Below are 15,297 nucleotides of genomic sequence, written 5' to 3' on the forward strand. Positions count from 1 at the left end.
CAGAGCGGCAGGAGGGCAATGTGATTTGCCCTCCTGATCCGCACGATGGCTATGTGTAATCACAGCCATCGTATAGTAAACAAGGGGGAGGGGGTGGCAGATGACAGGAGATCGCGCCGCCACGTGCCCGCGCAGCGGCGCGGTCCCGATCTGCCTGTGTCCCCCAGAGACAGCACAACACAGGAGGGCCCTGTGATTGGCCCTCCTGATCACATGACGACTGTGTCCAATCACAGTCGTCATGTAATGTAAATAGAGAGCGTAGTAACTGCTCTCATCTCTTCCTCTCCTCACACAGAGCCTGTCAGTGAGGAGAGGAAGAGAGATCTGTGCTGCAGCCAGGAGATCAGTGAGTAATAAAGCTGTTTGTCTGCTGTTTACCCACTGATCACCCAGCTAGTGTCCCCAAAACACAGTGTCCCCAAACACAGTGTCCCCAAACAGTGAAAACACCTGTCAGTGAACATCTGCCCGTCAACAATTGGCACATCTGTCCGCCAACAGCCGGCACATCAGCCCGTCATCATCAGGCACATCTGCCCGCCTGCCATCAGGCACATCTGCCCGCCATCAGGCACATCTGCCTGCCATCAGGCACATCTGCCCGCCAGTCATCAGGCACATCTGCCGCCCGCCATCAGGCACATCTGCCGCCCGCCATCTGACACCGTCAACAGCTAACACATCAGCCCGTCATCAGCTGACACATCAGCCCGTCATCAGCTGACACATCAGCCTGTCAACAGCTGACACATCAGCCGCCCACCATCATCAGGCACATCTGCCCGCCTGCCATCAGGCACATCTGCCCGGCAGTCATCAGGCACATCTGCCTGCCAGTCATCAGGCACATCTGCCCGCCTGCCATCAGGCACATCTGCCCGCCTGCCATCAGGCACATCTGCCCGCCAGTCATCAGGCACATCTGCCCGCCAGTCATCAAGCACATCTACCCGCCAGTCATCAGGCACATCTGCCGCCCGCCATCAGGCACATCTGTCGCCCGCCATCTGACACCGTCATCAGCTGACACATCAGCCCGTCATCAGCTGACACATCAGCCCGTCATCAGCTGACACATCAGCCCGTCAACAGCTGACACATCAGCCGCCCACCATCATCAGGCACATCTGCCCGCCAACATCAGGCACATCTAGCCACCCACCATCTGGCACATCTGCCGCCTGCCATCTGACACATCTGCCCGCCAACATGACAAAAAGGTCTTACAGCGCAGAGGAGGCTCTCCAAATACTCCAGAGTATGTCGGACAAGAGTAGCGGGAAATTCTCTCCATCAGACTCGGATAGTGACTATGAGCCAGTGGAAAGCAGTGGCTCCGAGTTGGAAACAGAGGAAGATACAATCCTAACAAGGAGAATCAGGAGAAATGAGCAGGAGGAGGCATTTACCAGCAGCGCAGCACTCCAGGGTATCCACCAGCAGGCATCCACCAGCAGCGCAGCACTCCAGGATGATATGCAGGCATCCACCAGCAGCCCAGCACTCCAGGATGATATGCAGGCATCCACCAGTAGCGCAGCACTCCAGGGCATCCACCAGCAGGCATCCACCAGCAGCGCAGCACTCCGGGATAGGCAGGCATCCACCAGCACTATGTGTAATCACAGCCATCGTATAGTAAACAAGGGGGAGGGGGTGGCAGATGACAGGAGATCGCGCCGCCACGTGCCCGCGCAGCGGCGCCATCCCGATCTGCCTGTGTCCCCCAGAGACAGCACAACACAGGAGGGCCCTGTGATTGGCCCTCCTGATCACATGACGACTGTGTCCAATCACAGTCGTCATGTAATGTAAATAGAGAGCGTAGTAACTGCTCTCATCTCTTCCTCTCCTCACACAGAGCCTGTCAGTGAGGAGAGGAAGAGAGATCTGTGCTGCAGCCAGGAGATCAGTGAGTAATAAAGCTGTTTGTCTGCTGTTTACCCACTGATCATCCAGCTAGTGTCCCCAAAACACAGTGTCCCCAAACACAGTGTCCCCAAACAGTGAAAACACCTGTCAGTGAACATCTGCCCGTCAACAACTGGCACATCTGTCCGCCAACAGCGGGCACATCTGTCCGCCAACAGCCGACACATCAGCCCGTCATCATCAGGCACATCTGCCCGCCTGCCATCAGGCACATCTGCCCGCCATCAGGCACATCTGCCTGCCATCAGGCACATCTGCCCGCCAGTCATCAGGCACATCTGCCCGCCAGTCATCAGGCACATCTGCCGCCCGCCATCAGGCACATCTGTCGCCCGCCATCTGACACCGTCAACAGCTAACACATCAGCCCGTCATCAGCTGACACATCAGCCCGTCATCAGCTGACACATCAGCCTGTCAACAGCTGACACATCAGCCGCCCACCATCATCAGGCACATCTGCCCGCCTGCCATCAAGCACATCTGCCCGCCAGTCATCAGGCACATCTGCCTGCCAGTCATCAGGCACATCTGCCCGCCTGCCATCAGGCACATCTGCCCGCCAGTCATCAATCACATCTGCCCGCCAGTCATCAGGCACATCTGCCCGCCAGTCATCAGGCACATCTGCCGCCCGCCATCAGGCACATCTGTCGCCCGCCATCTGACACCGTCATCAGCTGACACATCAGCCCGTCATCAGCTGACACATCAGCCCGTCATCAGCTGACACATCAGCCCGTCAACAGCTGACACATCAGCCGCCCACCATCATCAGGCACATCTGCCCGCCAACATCAGGCACATCTAGCCACCCACCATCTGGCACATCTGCCGCCTGCCATCTGACACATCTGCCCGCCAACATGACAAAAAGGTCTTACAGCGCAGAGGAGGCTCTCCAAATACTCCAGAGTATGTCTGACGAGAGTAGCGGGGAATTCTCTCCATCAGACTCGGATAGTGACTATGAGCCAGTGGAAAGCAGTGGCTCCGAGTTGGAAACAGAGGAAGATACAATCCTAACAAGGAGAATCAGGAGAAATGAGCAGAAGGAGGCATTCACCAGCAGCGCAGCACTCCAGGGTATCCACCAGCAGGCATCCACCAGCAGCGCAGCACTCCAGGATGATATGCAGGCATCCACCAGCAGCCCAGCACTCCAGGATGATATGCAGGCATCCACCAGTAGCGCAGCACTCCAGGGCATCCACCAGCAGGCATCCACCAGCAGCGCAGCACTCCGGGATATGCAGGCATCCACCAGCACTTCTGCAACCTTCCTAGAAGATAGGCCAGATGCTAGCAATGGATCCCATCAACGAGGCAGTGCCCATACTAGCCTCCCAGATGTTCTACTGTATCCAACATGGCTGCCCGATACATCAGTAGAACCTGTAATACCCCTTTTCACAGCCCAGCCAGGCCCTCAGATGCAGACGGAAAATGTAACCCCACTTTATTATTTTCATTTATTTTTTACCAATGATCTCCTAACCTACATTGTGGAGCAATGTAATCTATATGCCAGCCAACAATTCCAGTTCCTCATATGCCCGTCCTTTTGTTTGGAAACCCCTCACCGTAGAAGAATTTAAAATTTTCCTTGGCCTAACCCTCAACATGGGGCTGACAAAAAAAAATGAACTCCATTCCTACTGGTCTACCCAACCTATCCACCACATGCCGATCTATTCGTCATTTATGCCCAGAACCCGTTATGAGATGATCATGAGATTTTTACACTTCAATAACAATGCCCAATGCCTCCCTCGAAATCATCCCAGTTACGATAAGTTATTAAAAATTCGGCCCCTAATCAATTTTTTTTGCGCCAGCTTCAAGGAGATGTTTACCCCTGATAGAAACATATGTGTGGATGAATCCCTGGTGCACTTCACCGGAAGACTGGGAATAAAACAATACCTCCCCAGTAAAAGAGCCAGACGTGGGGTAAAATTTTATAAGGTGTGTGACAGGGCCACGGGTTACACATATGATTTTATCATTTATGAGGGAAAAGACAGACAGCTAAACTCCCCTGGATGCCCTACCTACATGGGAACAAGTGGCAAAATTGTCTGGCAGCTGATCCAACCATTACTTGGGAAAGGTTACCACCTTTACGTAGACAATTTCTACACTAGTCTCCCACTTTTCCGCCATTTGTACCTAAAGAACACTGTGGCCTGTGGGACAGCACGGACCAACCGCAAAGGCTTCCCACAAAGATTGGTCGCCAAGAAATTGAAGCAGGGTGAAATGGCCAGTACGCGAACTGAAGAAGTACTAGCGGTGAAGTGGAGAGATAAAAAAAGAGATGTCTACATCCTTTCAACAATACATGACGACACCTTGGTGGAACTTCAGAGAAGAGGAGGCCCCATACAGAAGCCAAAATGTGTGCATGAGTACAACCTATACATGGGGGGGGGTGGATATGAACGACCAGATGATGCAGCCCTACTTGGCCACCAGGAGATCACTATTTTGGTACAAGAAAGTCGCCATTTATTTGATGCAACTTGCCCTATTTAATTCCTATATCATTTTTTCTAAGTGCACCCAAAGTTCCCTACCCTATCTAAAATTCCAAGAAGAAGTTTTCACAGCCCTTCCCTATCCCCAAGGCCAAGCCCCTCAACTAATTCGCTCTGATGCGTTAGCCAGACTCCATGAAAGGCACTTTCCCGAAATCCTCCCTCTTATCCAAACAGGTCCCAAACCCCCAAAAAAATGTCGTGTATGTGCAAGTAGAGGAATTCGCAGTGACACCCGATACTACTGTCCCCAATGTCCCTCCGAGCCAGGGCTCTGTATTGGAACGTGCTATCGGAGCTATCATACTTCACTACACTATTAGTACAGTGAAGATGATTTTTTTCCACTATCTGCCATTTCTGTGAATGACCCGGACTGTTAACGACTATGCCTCTGCCAAACATGTTTCTGCCTTCAACGTAAATTGACCCGGACTGTTAACGACTATGCCTCTGCCAAACATCTTTCTGCCTTCAACGTGAATTGACCCGGACTGTTAAATGACCATGCTTTTTGCCTGCCTCCTGAACTGATAATTTGCCCTGCCACTGTACAGCACAGGGGTCTCACATATGTGAGGGGCTCCAGAAAAGGTTTTCCGAGTGGAGAAAACATTTTTCTCCAGGTTTTTAGTTTTCTCGGATTAGGGTCTGGAGACTCGGAGGCTTCGTAGAGATTTGGGTGGGAAGAAGCCTCTACCCCTGTCCTCAGGTCTTACCTGACCAAGGGCCAATGTACAAAGTGCTGCCTGCTGCCACCTGAACTGGCCATGCCTTTGCCTGCCACATGACCTTGCCATGCATTTGCCTGCCACATGACCTTGCCATGCCTTTGCCTGCCACCTGGACTGGCCATGCCTATGCCTGTTACCTGAACTGCCTGCTAAACCTTGGACTGTACTGAACCATGTTCATACTTTTCCATATCTGTCTGCTGCCTGGACAATTCCTGGACATTTCCTTTGGCTGTCTGGACAAATGCTTTGGCTGATCTGGAACGGTATTCCTGCCTGCTAAAACCACAGGTGCGCTTTTTTTTTTACCTTTTGCTCAGCAGAATGTATTTTGGGGTGTAATTCTTGGTGTGTACATGCTATGTGTTAGAAGCCTGGAGGTGCTACTTGCATGTTGGGCCTCTGTATGTGGCCAGGTAGTGGAAAAGTCTCACACATGGGGTATCGCCATACTCAGGACGAGTAGCAGAATGTATTTTGGGGTGTCATTTTGGCTATGTACATGCTATGTGTAAGAAAGATCTTCTAAATTGACAACTTTGTGAGAAAAAAAATAGGTTTTCATTTTCTTTCCACATTTTCCAAAAACTTGTGGAAAGAAATGACATGTTCAAAAGACTCATTATGTCTCATAGAATATACATTGGGTTGTTTTCTTTCCAAAATGGGGTCATTTTGTGGGTAATTCCATTGTCCTGGTGCTCCAGGGCCTTCAAAAATGTGATAGGTACTCAGAAAATGAAATGTGTAATTTATGCCTTTAGAACGCCTGATGGTGCTATATGGATGTTGGGCCTCTGTATGTGGCCAAGCTGTGGAAAAGTCTCACACATGGGGTATCGCCATCCTCAGAACGAATAGCAGAATGTATTTTGGGATGTCATTTTGGCTATGTACATGCTATGTGTTAGAAAGATCTTCCCATTGACAACTTTGTGAGAAAAAAATAGGTTTTCATTTTCTTTCCACATTTTCCAAAAACTTGTGGAAAGAAATGACATGTTCAAAAGACTCAGTATGCCTCATAGAATATACATTGGGTTGTTTTATTTCCAAAATGGGGTCATTTTGTGGGTAATTCCATTGTCCTGGTGCTCCAGGGCTTTCAAAAATGTGATAGGTACTCAGGAAATGAAATGTGTAATTTATGCCTTTAGAACGCCTGATGGTGCTATATGGATGTTGGGCCTCTGTATGTGGCCAGGCTTTGGAAAAGTCTCACACATGGGGTATCGCCATACTCAGGACGAATAGCAGAATGTATTTTGGGGTGTAATTGCAATTATGCCTGCACCGTGTGTGAGAAATAACTTGTAAATATGACAATTTAGTGAAGAAAAAAAAAAATCTATATTTCTTAATTTTCCAAAGCATTGTGGGGAAAAAAATTTCAACTTCAAAAAATTCACTATGCCTCTTACTAAATACCTCAGACTGTCTTCTTTCCAAAAAGGGGTCTTTTGGGGGGTTATTGTACTGTCCTGACATTTTAGGGCCTCAAGAAATTAGATCAGTGCATTAGGCCATCAGTGCATTAGGATTGAGACATTTTCAATAATGCGTAGCATGGCTTGTAGACTCTATAACTTTCACACAAACCAATGATCATACAATTATCAGGATTTTTTTTACCAAAGACATGTGGTAGAATACATCTTTGCCTAAATTTTCGACAAAATTTAATTTTTTTGGTTTCTTTTAAAAGAGAAAGTAGAACATTTTGGTTTTTTTTCAAAATATTCGCTCTTTTTTCGCTTATATCAAAAAAAATAAAAAATGAAGTGGTGAATAAATACCACCAAAAGAAAGCTCTATTTGTGTGAACAAAATGATAAAAATTTCATTTGGGTACAGTGTAGCATGACTGAGTAATTGTCATTCAAAGTGAGAGAGCACTGAAAGCTGAAAATTGGTCTGGGAAGGAAGGGGGTGAAAGTGCCCAGTATTGAGGTGGTTAAGGGCTGGTTTACACCATTAAAAAAGCACTCCAGATCACTTCCGGATACGTTTCTGCATGCGTGTTTTTAGCGTGTTCCAGTGTGTTTTGGATGCGTTTCCGGATGCATTCCAGGTGCTTTTTTTTCCTGTTTTTTTTCCCCCACTATACTAGGGTCTGGTGCGTTTTGAAAGCGTACCAGTGCATTCCTGTGCGTTTCAATGCGCTTGTGATGCATTTTACTGTGTTCCAGTACAGTTCAGTGCAGAAAAAATGCAACATGTTCTACTTTTTTTTCTGGAACTAGAAAGCCCTGGAACTGACTGCACTGGTGTGTGAACTATGCCATTAGAAACCATAAAACCACACCGCACCATAAAAACGCACTGGACTGCATGTGGTGTGAACTGGCCCTAAGAAATAAGAGGGGGGAAATATGCACTGGACTGCATCAAATATGCACTGAAACGCATCAAAAATGTGCACAAGCAGAAAAGCATCTGGAACGCATCTGTACTGCGTTTTTATGGTGTGAACTGGCCCTGAATCAAAATAGAGATCCGTGATTCAGCTTAGCTTATCTGTCTCTCCTGTGAGTGATTGGCGGGTCGCAGCGACCAGACCCGCTGATTGGCTCCCACTGTGTCCAATCACAGTGGTGAGAGCGCTCCGGCATCACGCACGAGCGCCCAAAACCACGTGCACGAAATGTATAAGTAGGTGGTTCGGAACTGGTTAATAAGTGGACCTTTCTTTTAGATACAAGGTCCATTTAGGGTTGCCACCTGTCTGAGATTCCGGGTTTTGAATCAGGTGTCCGGGTTTACGTCCACCTGAAACCCGGACACATTATTCCGACAGGAATGTGGCTCGCAACAGGGCTTGACAGGAGGGTGAAGGGGCACTATTTTTCTGTTCGGAGTGCCCAAAGTTGCCCAGGTCTGTTACAATCTTATAGTGTATATTAAAAAAAAATTGCTTTGTGCTGCTAAAATGTTTGCGTTTGGCTTGAAGAAAAAGCGTCAACCCTAAGTCCATTAGATGCCAGATTGTGTAACAGTAAGCTTATAACAATTGTTATTCACAACAAGAAACTCTATCTGTAATAAGTGAAAACCACTCCTTTCCCCTGAAATAAATAGGTAAGCATGCAGTGTTCGTGTGATGTGTGAGCTAAGTGCCAAAGAATGCCTCCGTGACGCCAACGTGACGTCACCTCAGGGCACAGGACACTCCAGTAACCAGTGCGCCCTAGCTTCACGCCCAATGATGTCACAGCCGGAAGTTCGTGTAAGATGGTTACAGGAAGCAGGAAGTAAGGAGCGGATACCTGGGGTACACGGCTGGAAGACCGGAAGAATAAGCAGTAATAGAAAAAAAAAGTTGTAAACAAACAAAAAAAAATCCCGGCAGAGTGTGCCCATGAGCGGAGGGCCATGGTAAGGGGGGTTTAGACTGGCGGCCCAGGCGGAAGAGTTCGGTGTGAGGGGGAGCCTCGGCGCTACCGTCCCGGAAGTCAGAGGCGACATTTGTGGTAAGAAAACTGGGGAAGCAGCTGTCCTGACGGGGCAGGGGGCTACAGGAGCTGTGTGAGGGCAGGCTGGGGCCTGTGGTGCCACAATACGTCCTCTTCCCGAATCTGTGGAAGAGGTAGTGGTGAGGATGTGGCAGGGCGCTGCTCTGTGTATGTACAGACTCCACATGTCACTCTCTATGGTGTGCTTTACATAACTGGGCCAAGAAGTGGAAGGTGTTAAAAAGTATATAGAAATCCAACAACATGGCACAATGAACACGTTAATGTCATTTCAAAAGTCTTTTTAATCCACATTGATTGTTTATAGAGTATTTGGTGATCCTGCCTTGAAGGGCCTTGTTTAAAGTGGATGTAAACCCTCACATATACCCAATGAAGTGAACAGGCCCAGATGATACACAGAGATGAAACAAATCTCCCTACGTAAGTTTTACATGTATATCTGCTGTCTTCAGCTTTATATACTGTTTAGAAAGCGCACGTCCTGTTAGAATTTTCTCTTCCTGATTCACTAGTGGGTAAGGATGAGCTCCGGCGTGTGCGCACAGTCACGTGCAGAGCCCGCCAGGAAGTCGGCACTGCGATTCGCTAATCACAGGGAGTGAGACATTTCCCAATCTCTGAAGCTGAGCATCGGGAAATGTCTCACTGCCTGTGATTAGCACATCGCAGTGCTGACTTCCTGGCGGGCTCTGAACGTGGGCTGTGCGAACACGCTTGAGCTCATCCTTACTAGTGGGTGTAGATTTCTTGCCATACACTGTGAGACAGCTGATTGGAGGAAAGGCGCACACACCCCCCTCCACATACGTAGAGATTTGCAGAGCTTTACTGTGAATAGACCAGCTCTCTGCTAATCTATTTATAGCACCGACCCCTACACCAATTTCACACTGGTTTTATTACAGTGGACAGAAAACTTGTCAGAAGTTATAATGCTAAAACAGAAGAATGGAGCAGGAGAAAGCCACGGGACTTAGCGCTTTAAAGAGAGAAAAGAAAACACTGCAGATATATGTGCCCAGCTCAAATTTCATAAAATGGGATGTACATCCACTTTAAGGCTAGGTTTCCACTAGTGCGACTTGTCATGTGACTTGGGACTGCAAAGTCGCATAACAAGTCATACCCAATGACTTCCAATGAGTACCGTTCATATCTGTGTGACTTCAAGTCGTCCCTGCACTATGGTCCCACTTTAATGCGACTTGAGGTCCATAGACCTCAAGAATACACAGGCATTGTTTCAAGTCTCATCAAAATCGTGAGACTTTCAGATCGCAATAGGGGAAACCTAGCCTAAGGCTTGTCATACATGGTCGAATTTCAAAAGAATTTTCTTTTGAAAATCAGAAAATTTGTGCGTTTTGTAATCCGATGGTGCCACCATTGATTTCGAAATTCGACCAACCAAGCCTTCAATTTCACCGCATGTTACTACAGAAAAGAATTTTCGTGGCTGGGAATCTTCTTTTCTTTCCGGGAATTTTGTTTTCTTGCACATGCGCATTTCTTTTTCGATTACATTTCTCGCACGATTCTCCCCTCATTGATTAGAAAATCGTTTGTTTTTCAAAAAATTTCCAACATGTCCAATTACTCAAATTTGATGGTCGCAAGAAAATCGACTGTTGCTGCAGCCCACTAATGGTGCGAAATACAAACGAAAATTCTTTGATAAGATTTTCAAAAGAAAATTCTTTCAAAATTCGACCCATGTATGGCCTGCCTTAAGCAAGTCTTCAGGCTGCCTTGTTAAATGGATCCTCCCCCTTCCTGCCAGAGCTCCACCATTATTGCACATACGTAGATGCGGGCTCTGCCCTACAGCACAGGGGGGGACAAACAATGGAGACACAGCGTGCAGCAGGGGACACAGGCATCTGGCAGTCGCTGAAGTCTTGAATGCTGAGGTGTCTGATATAAGGAAGGTAGATGATACAGGCTGCCATAGAGGCGAGTATAGTATAAGGATGAGCTCAGGCGTGTTCGCAAACAGCACGTGTAGAGCCCGCCAGGAAGTCGGCATTGCGGAGCGCTAATCACATGCAGTGAGACATTGTCCCGATTGCGTGGCTGCAGAGATCGGGAAATGTCTCACGGCTTGTGATTAGCGCTCCGCAATGCCGACTTCCTGGCGGGCTCTATATGTGCTGTTTGCGAACACACCTGAGCTCATCCTTAGCATAGTAATGTTTCTGTTGCAGTGATCATTTTGTTTCTAACCTTCATTTGGATAGAGTAAGAAAGGGGTAAAACCCTGCAAGGTTTATTTTTGCCATCTTTGTCCCATTGGGGAGATTTCCCTTCACTCTCCCTTCACGGGTACAGAAACATTTCCGAAAATGTTTTTAAATGTATGTGTCCTCTGCACAACATTGTCTATCTAGGCAAAATAACAAAGTTTCCCAGTGTATGTGTAGCTATCTCTCCATTAAGAATGAGCTCCGGGCGTGTTCGCACATTCCGCGTGCCGAGCCCGCCAGGAAGTCGGCACGGCGCTGCGCTAATCACAGGCAGTGAGACATTTCCCGATCTCTGCAGCTGCACATCGGGAAAATGTCTCATCTGATTAGCGCAGCACCGCGCCGACTTCCTGGCGGGCTCGGCACACGGAATGTGCGAACACGCCGGAGCTCATCCTTACTCTCCATGATTGATTGAAGGGTTCCATTTCCTGGGCTCTGTGTATTATATATAGTAGGTTACTTGGACCACAGTTAGTTTCTGTTTCTGTTCTACACGAACACACCCATACAGGTTGTAGCATCAGATTACAGCCTACAGGCATATGTATGAGAACGTTTATGTGTGCGTATATTACTGTATGTACGCCATGTTCATCCTCTGGCCTACAAAGAGTAAAAAGCTTAACCACCTATGGACATTTCATGTTCATTTCTAGTCAATGCAGTTTGTTGTCACTTTTTAACCTGAATTACAAGTGGCCTATGATTTGTGGACTACCTCTGTAAAGGACGGAGCCTAAAGAACACCATTAAAGTGGTCCAGAATTTCAGCTAGTCCAGCACCTTTTAATACCGAGTAGTGAAAATATTGAATTTTTGATTGGTTAAATTAGACAAGCTTTATGACATGTTGCAGTATATTTTTTAAGTTTGTGGCTAATGTTGGCCAAATACAGACATTGTTTCATGCTGTCTCCCTGTGGTTTTCTGATAACAAAACTGACTCTCACACCAATCATGTGACCTGAAGTGCATCCCAATGCCTCCCGATCAGAAGCTGTGACCCAGAGCTGTCTTAGACAGCTCGGTGTGCTGTGAAGACTCAATGAGTGTGCTCTCAGCACACAACCTAGACTACTATGGTTTCATATGTGTGGCGACTGGACTTTAAGGCCCACTTTCTCCTGCCACTCCATGTATGCCTTTTGTTGTCAGGAAGAGGTTAAAGAGAAGCTCCAGGCTCCCTCCAAAAATTAAAAGTCAGCAGCTACAAATACTGTAGCTGCTGACTTTTAATATAAGGACACTTACCTGTCCAGGGATCCATCGATGTCCTCATCCAAGCCGATTCTTCAATTGGCTTCGGGTGCAGACGCCAACATCATAAGAATGGGAAACCGGCAGTGAAGCCTTGCGGCTGCGCTTTGTGAATGGTCCTGTAGTCTTCTGGGGGGGGGGGCGGGGTGCTGCACCAGGTCCACACTGTGCATCTGACCAGAAGTGGTAGTGGGTACCTGTCAAAATCAAAAAAGTTTGTCAGTGGGGGTGTTTGGGTGGGGATGCAAACAAGCGGAACCTCCCCTTTTGGGTGGAGCCCCTCTTTAAGATTTGATCTGACCTGAACAAAAGTTTACCAAAAATTGCGTGATTGTCTACTTGATTGGATGTAATTTGAGTGGTTAGGTTAAGGTGGGGCAAATTAACACTAGAATGGACAGCTGCCGGGGCGCTTACCTCTTCGGCAACTGTCTGTTCCCGACTTGGTAGGGGGCGGTGTGGTGCGTTATTTAGCACATCACACACAGTTCCCTTTTTTTTTTTTTTTTTTTTTTTTTTTTTTTTGATTTGTACAAACTTTTTTTGAAGTGTACGAAAGTGCACTTCATGTCAGTCAACTCACTTCTTGACCTCAACTCGCATTAAAGTCAGACCAAAGTAGTACAGGAACTACTTTGAAGTCGCACAGGTATGAATGGTACTCATTGGAAAACATAGGGTACGACTTGTCATGCAACTTTGCAATCCCAAGTTGCAGGACGTCGCACAAGTGTGAAAGGGGCCTTAGACTTGCACAGTGCATAGTTGTTGATACATTTTGGTAAATTTGTTAAATTTTGTTAATCCAAACAAATTCTAAAAGAGCAAATAAAATAATATAGAGTCAAGTCAATACTCAAGTAATTTTGTAATTGAAGGTTATTAAAAAAATGACCTTTCCTTTTCAATCTGCAGCTCTGTAATTTTCTGTAAAATGCAATATGGCTACCTGGAGGTGTTCTGTACACAGATGTTGTAGAGAACGCCCCCCAGAGATGTAATTTCATGCTTGTGTGATTGGCTCACTGAAATGTTGTTTTTGGTGAGATACTCTCAAAGGGAAATCTAAAGGGATACAGACCCTGCCACTTTCCTCATTAGAACCCTAGAAATGCTATGTGCCTGGGGGTGTTTTTTTTTTTTTTAAATTCCTTCTGCTCCTTAAAATGCTAACAATAAAAACGTTTTTTGTTTTTTTTCTTGACTGAAAGTATATTAAAGGATGGCCGTGTCGCCTGCCGCCCTGCTACACAGTAAGCTCCCATATGGGGTGTCTAGAGGCGGTGGGTAATACCCTTATCACAACATTAGCATTGATATTGCTTTTGATGTTTGAGGACGATTATGACTCATGTTTTGCCACTGTGTTCACGTATGACTTTTCGTTATATTTTATAATGTACAACAGAATGTACAAATGTTTCCTATTCCTTTATAAAAAAAACTCAATAAAAACTTATTGAAGGATAGAACCCTGTAAATGCAGCAGCTGATTAATAATTATAAAGTCCTTCCCGTACAGATTCACTGAGCACAAACAGCTAATTCTTCCGAATAACAAAAGGTAGGAATTTGCAACAAAAATTGTTAAAATCCTTGCAATGTACATAGATCACCCAGAGGGGAGAGTTTTTTTTTCTCAACTAAAGCGGAGTTACTCTTTAACCACTTAAGGACTGGAAGATTTTCCCACTTCCTGACAGGCCATTTTTTGCGATACGGCATTGCGTCGCTTTAACTGACAATTGCGCGTTCGTGCGACACTGTACCCAAACAAAATTGACATCCTTTTTTTCAGACAAATAGAGCTTTTTTTCTGGTGGTATTTGATCACCTCCTGCGGTTTTTTATTTTTTGTGCTATAAACAAAAAGAAGAGCGACGATTTTGAAAAAAAAAAAATTTTTTGACTTTTTGCTATAATAAATATCGAAAAAAAAAAAAAAAAAAAAAAATATATATATATATATATAATATAAAACTAAATTCTTCATCAGTTTAGGCCAATATGTATTCTTCTACATATTTTTGGTAAACAAAATTGCAATAAACGTATATTGATTGGTTTGGACAAAAGTTATAGCGTCTACAAAATAGGGAATAGATTTGTGGCATTTTTATTTTATATATATATATATATATATATATATATATATATATATATATATATATATATATATATATATATATATATATATATATATATATATATATATATTTTTTTTTTTTTTTTTTACTAGTAATGGTGGCGATCAGTGATTTTTAGCGGGATTGTGACGGACAGATCAGACACCTAACATTTTTTACACTTTTGGGAACCAGTGACATTATTACAGTAATCAGTGCTAAAAATATGCACTGTTATTGTACTAATGACACTGGCAGGGAAAGGGTTAACATCAGGTGCGATCAAGGGGTTAAATGTGTTCCCTGAGTGTGTTTTCTAACTGTACGGGTGACTGTGTGTCTGGGACAACACACAGATTCGTCTTCCTGCATAGCAGAAAGACAGCATCTGTGTGATCTCCCCTGTCAAAATGGAGATTTGCCTTGTTTACACAGGCAGATCCTCATTCTGTCACTGCGTGTAACGACCGCGGGTGGTCGGCGGACATCGAGTCCATGCACGCCCACAAATCGCTGTATACGAGCCGATGTACAATGATGGTGATTTGCGGGATCGAGCCACGACTGCGGTGGCTGGTCCTTAAGCAGTTAAACTGTTAATAAAACCCAACCCCAAAATGTAACATATTGCAGATTATCAGTGCTTTTAGATGTGGTGGCTGCCTTAATTTTTATTTTTTTCATTTTGTTTTTGCTCTGGCCAGTAACACATCTCCTGTCTTAGGGTGCTTATGCTTTGAATAAGGAAGCAACAGAGAGATACCTTTTGGACAGCAGCATTGTCAGTCCGGAGGGAGGGGAGTATTAGATGTACTGGCAGATTTGGATACACTCATAAATTGAAATGAGAGAGACAGGGAAAATGAATGCACTGGCTGTATGCTTCTTCCAGGTCTGTGACTCATCAGATAAAAGGGCCAGGATCATCATAATCATGCACAAGTCAGTAATGACTGTGTGTGTGTGTATATGTATATGTATAT

The 15,297-nt window shown here is 45.8% G+C and overlaps 1 protein-coding gene across 2 annotated transcripts in view; it reads left to right on the top strand.

The window, feature by feature from the left end:
- Positions 1-8,011: 8,011 nt before the first annotated feature.
- The window catches only part of SBNO2 (strawberry notch homolog 2), a 172,698-nt gene continuing 165,412 nt past the window's right edge, over positions 8,012-15,297 (top strand). For both annotated transcript variants that reach the window (XM_073597129.1, XM_073597137.1), the window contains exon 1: positions 8,012-8,679. The gene's annotated coding sequence lies outside the window, so the exon portion shown is untranslated. The remainder of the gene's footprint in view (positions 8,680-15,297) is intronic.

Source organism: Aquarana catesbeiana, linkage group LG01, assembly GCF_042186555.1.
Source record: "Aquarana catesbeiana isolate 2022-GZ linkage group LG01, ASM4218655v1, whole genome shotgun sequence".
Lineage (NCBI taxonomy): Eukaryota > Metazoa > Chordata > Amphibia > Anura > Ranidae > Aquarana > Aquarana catesbeiana.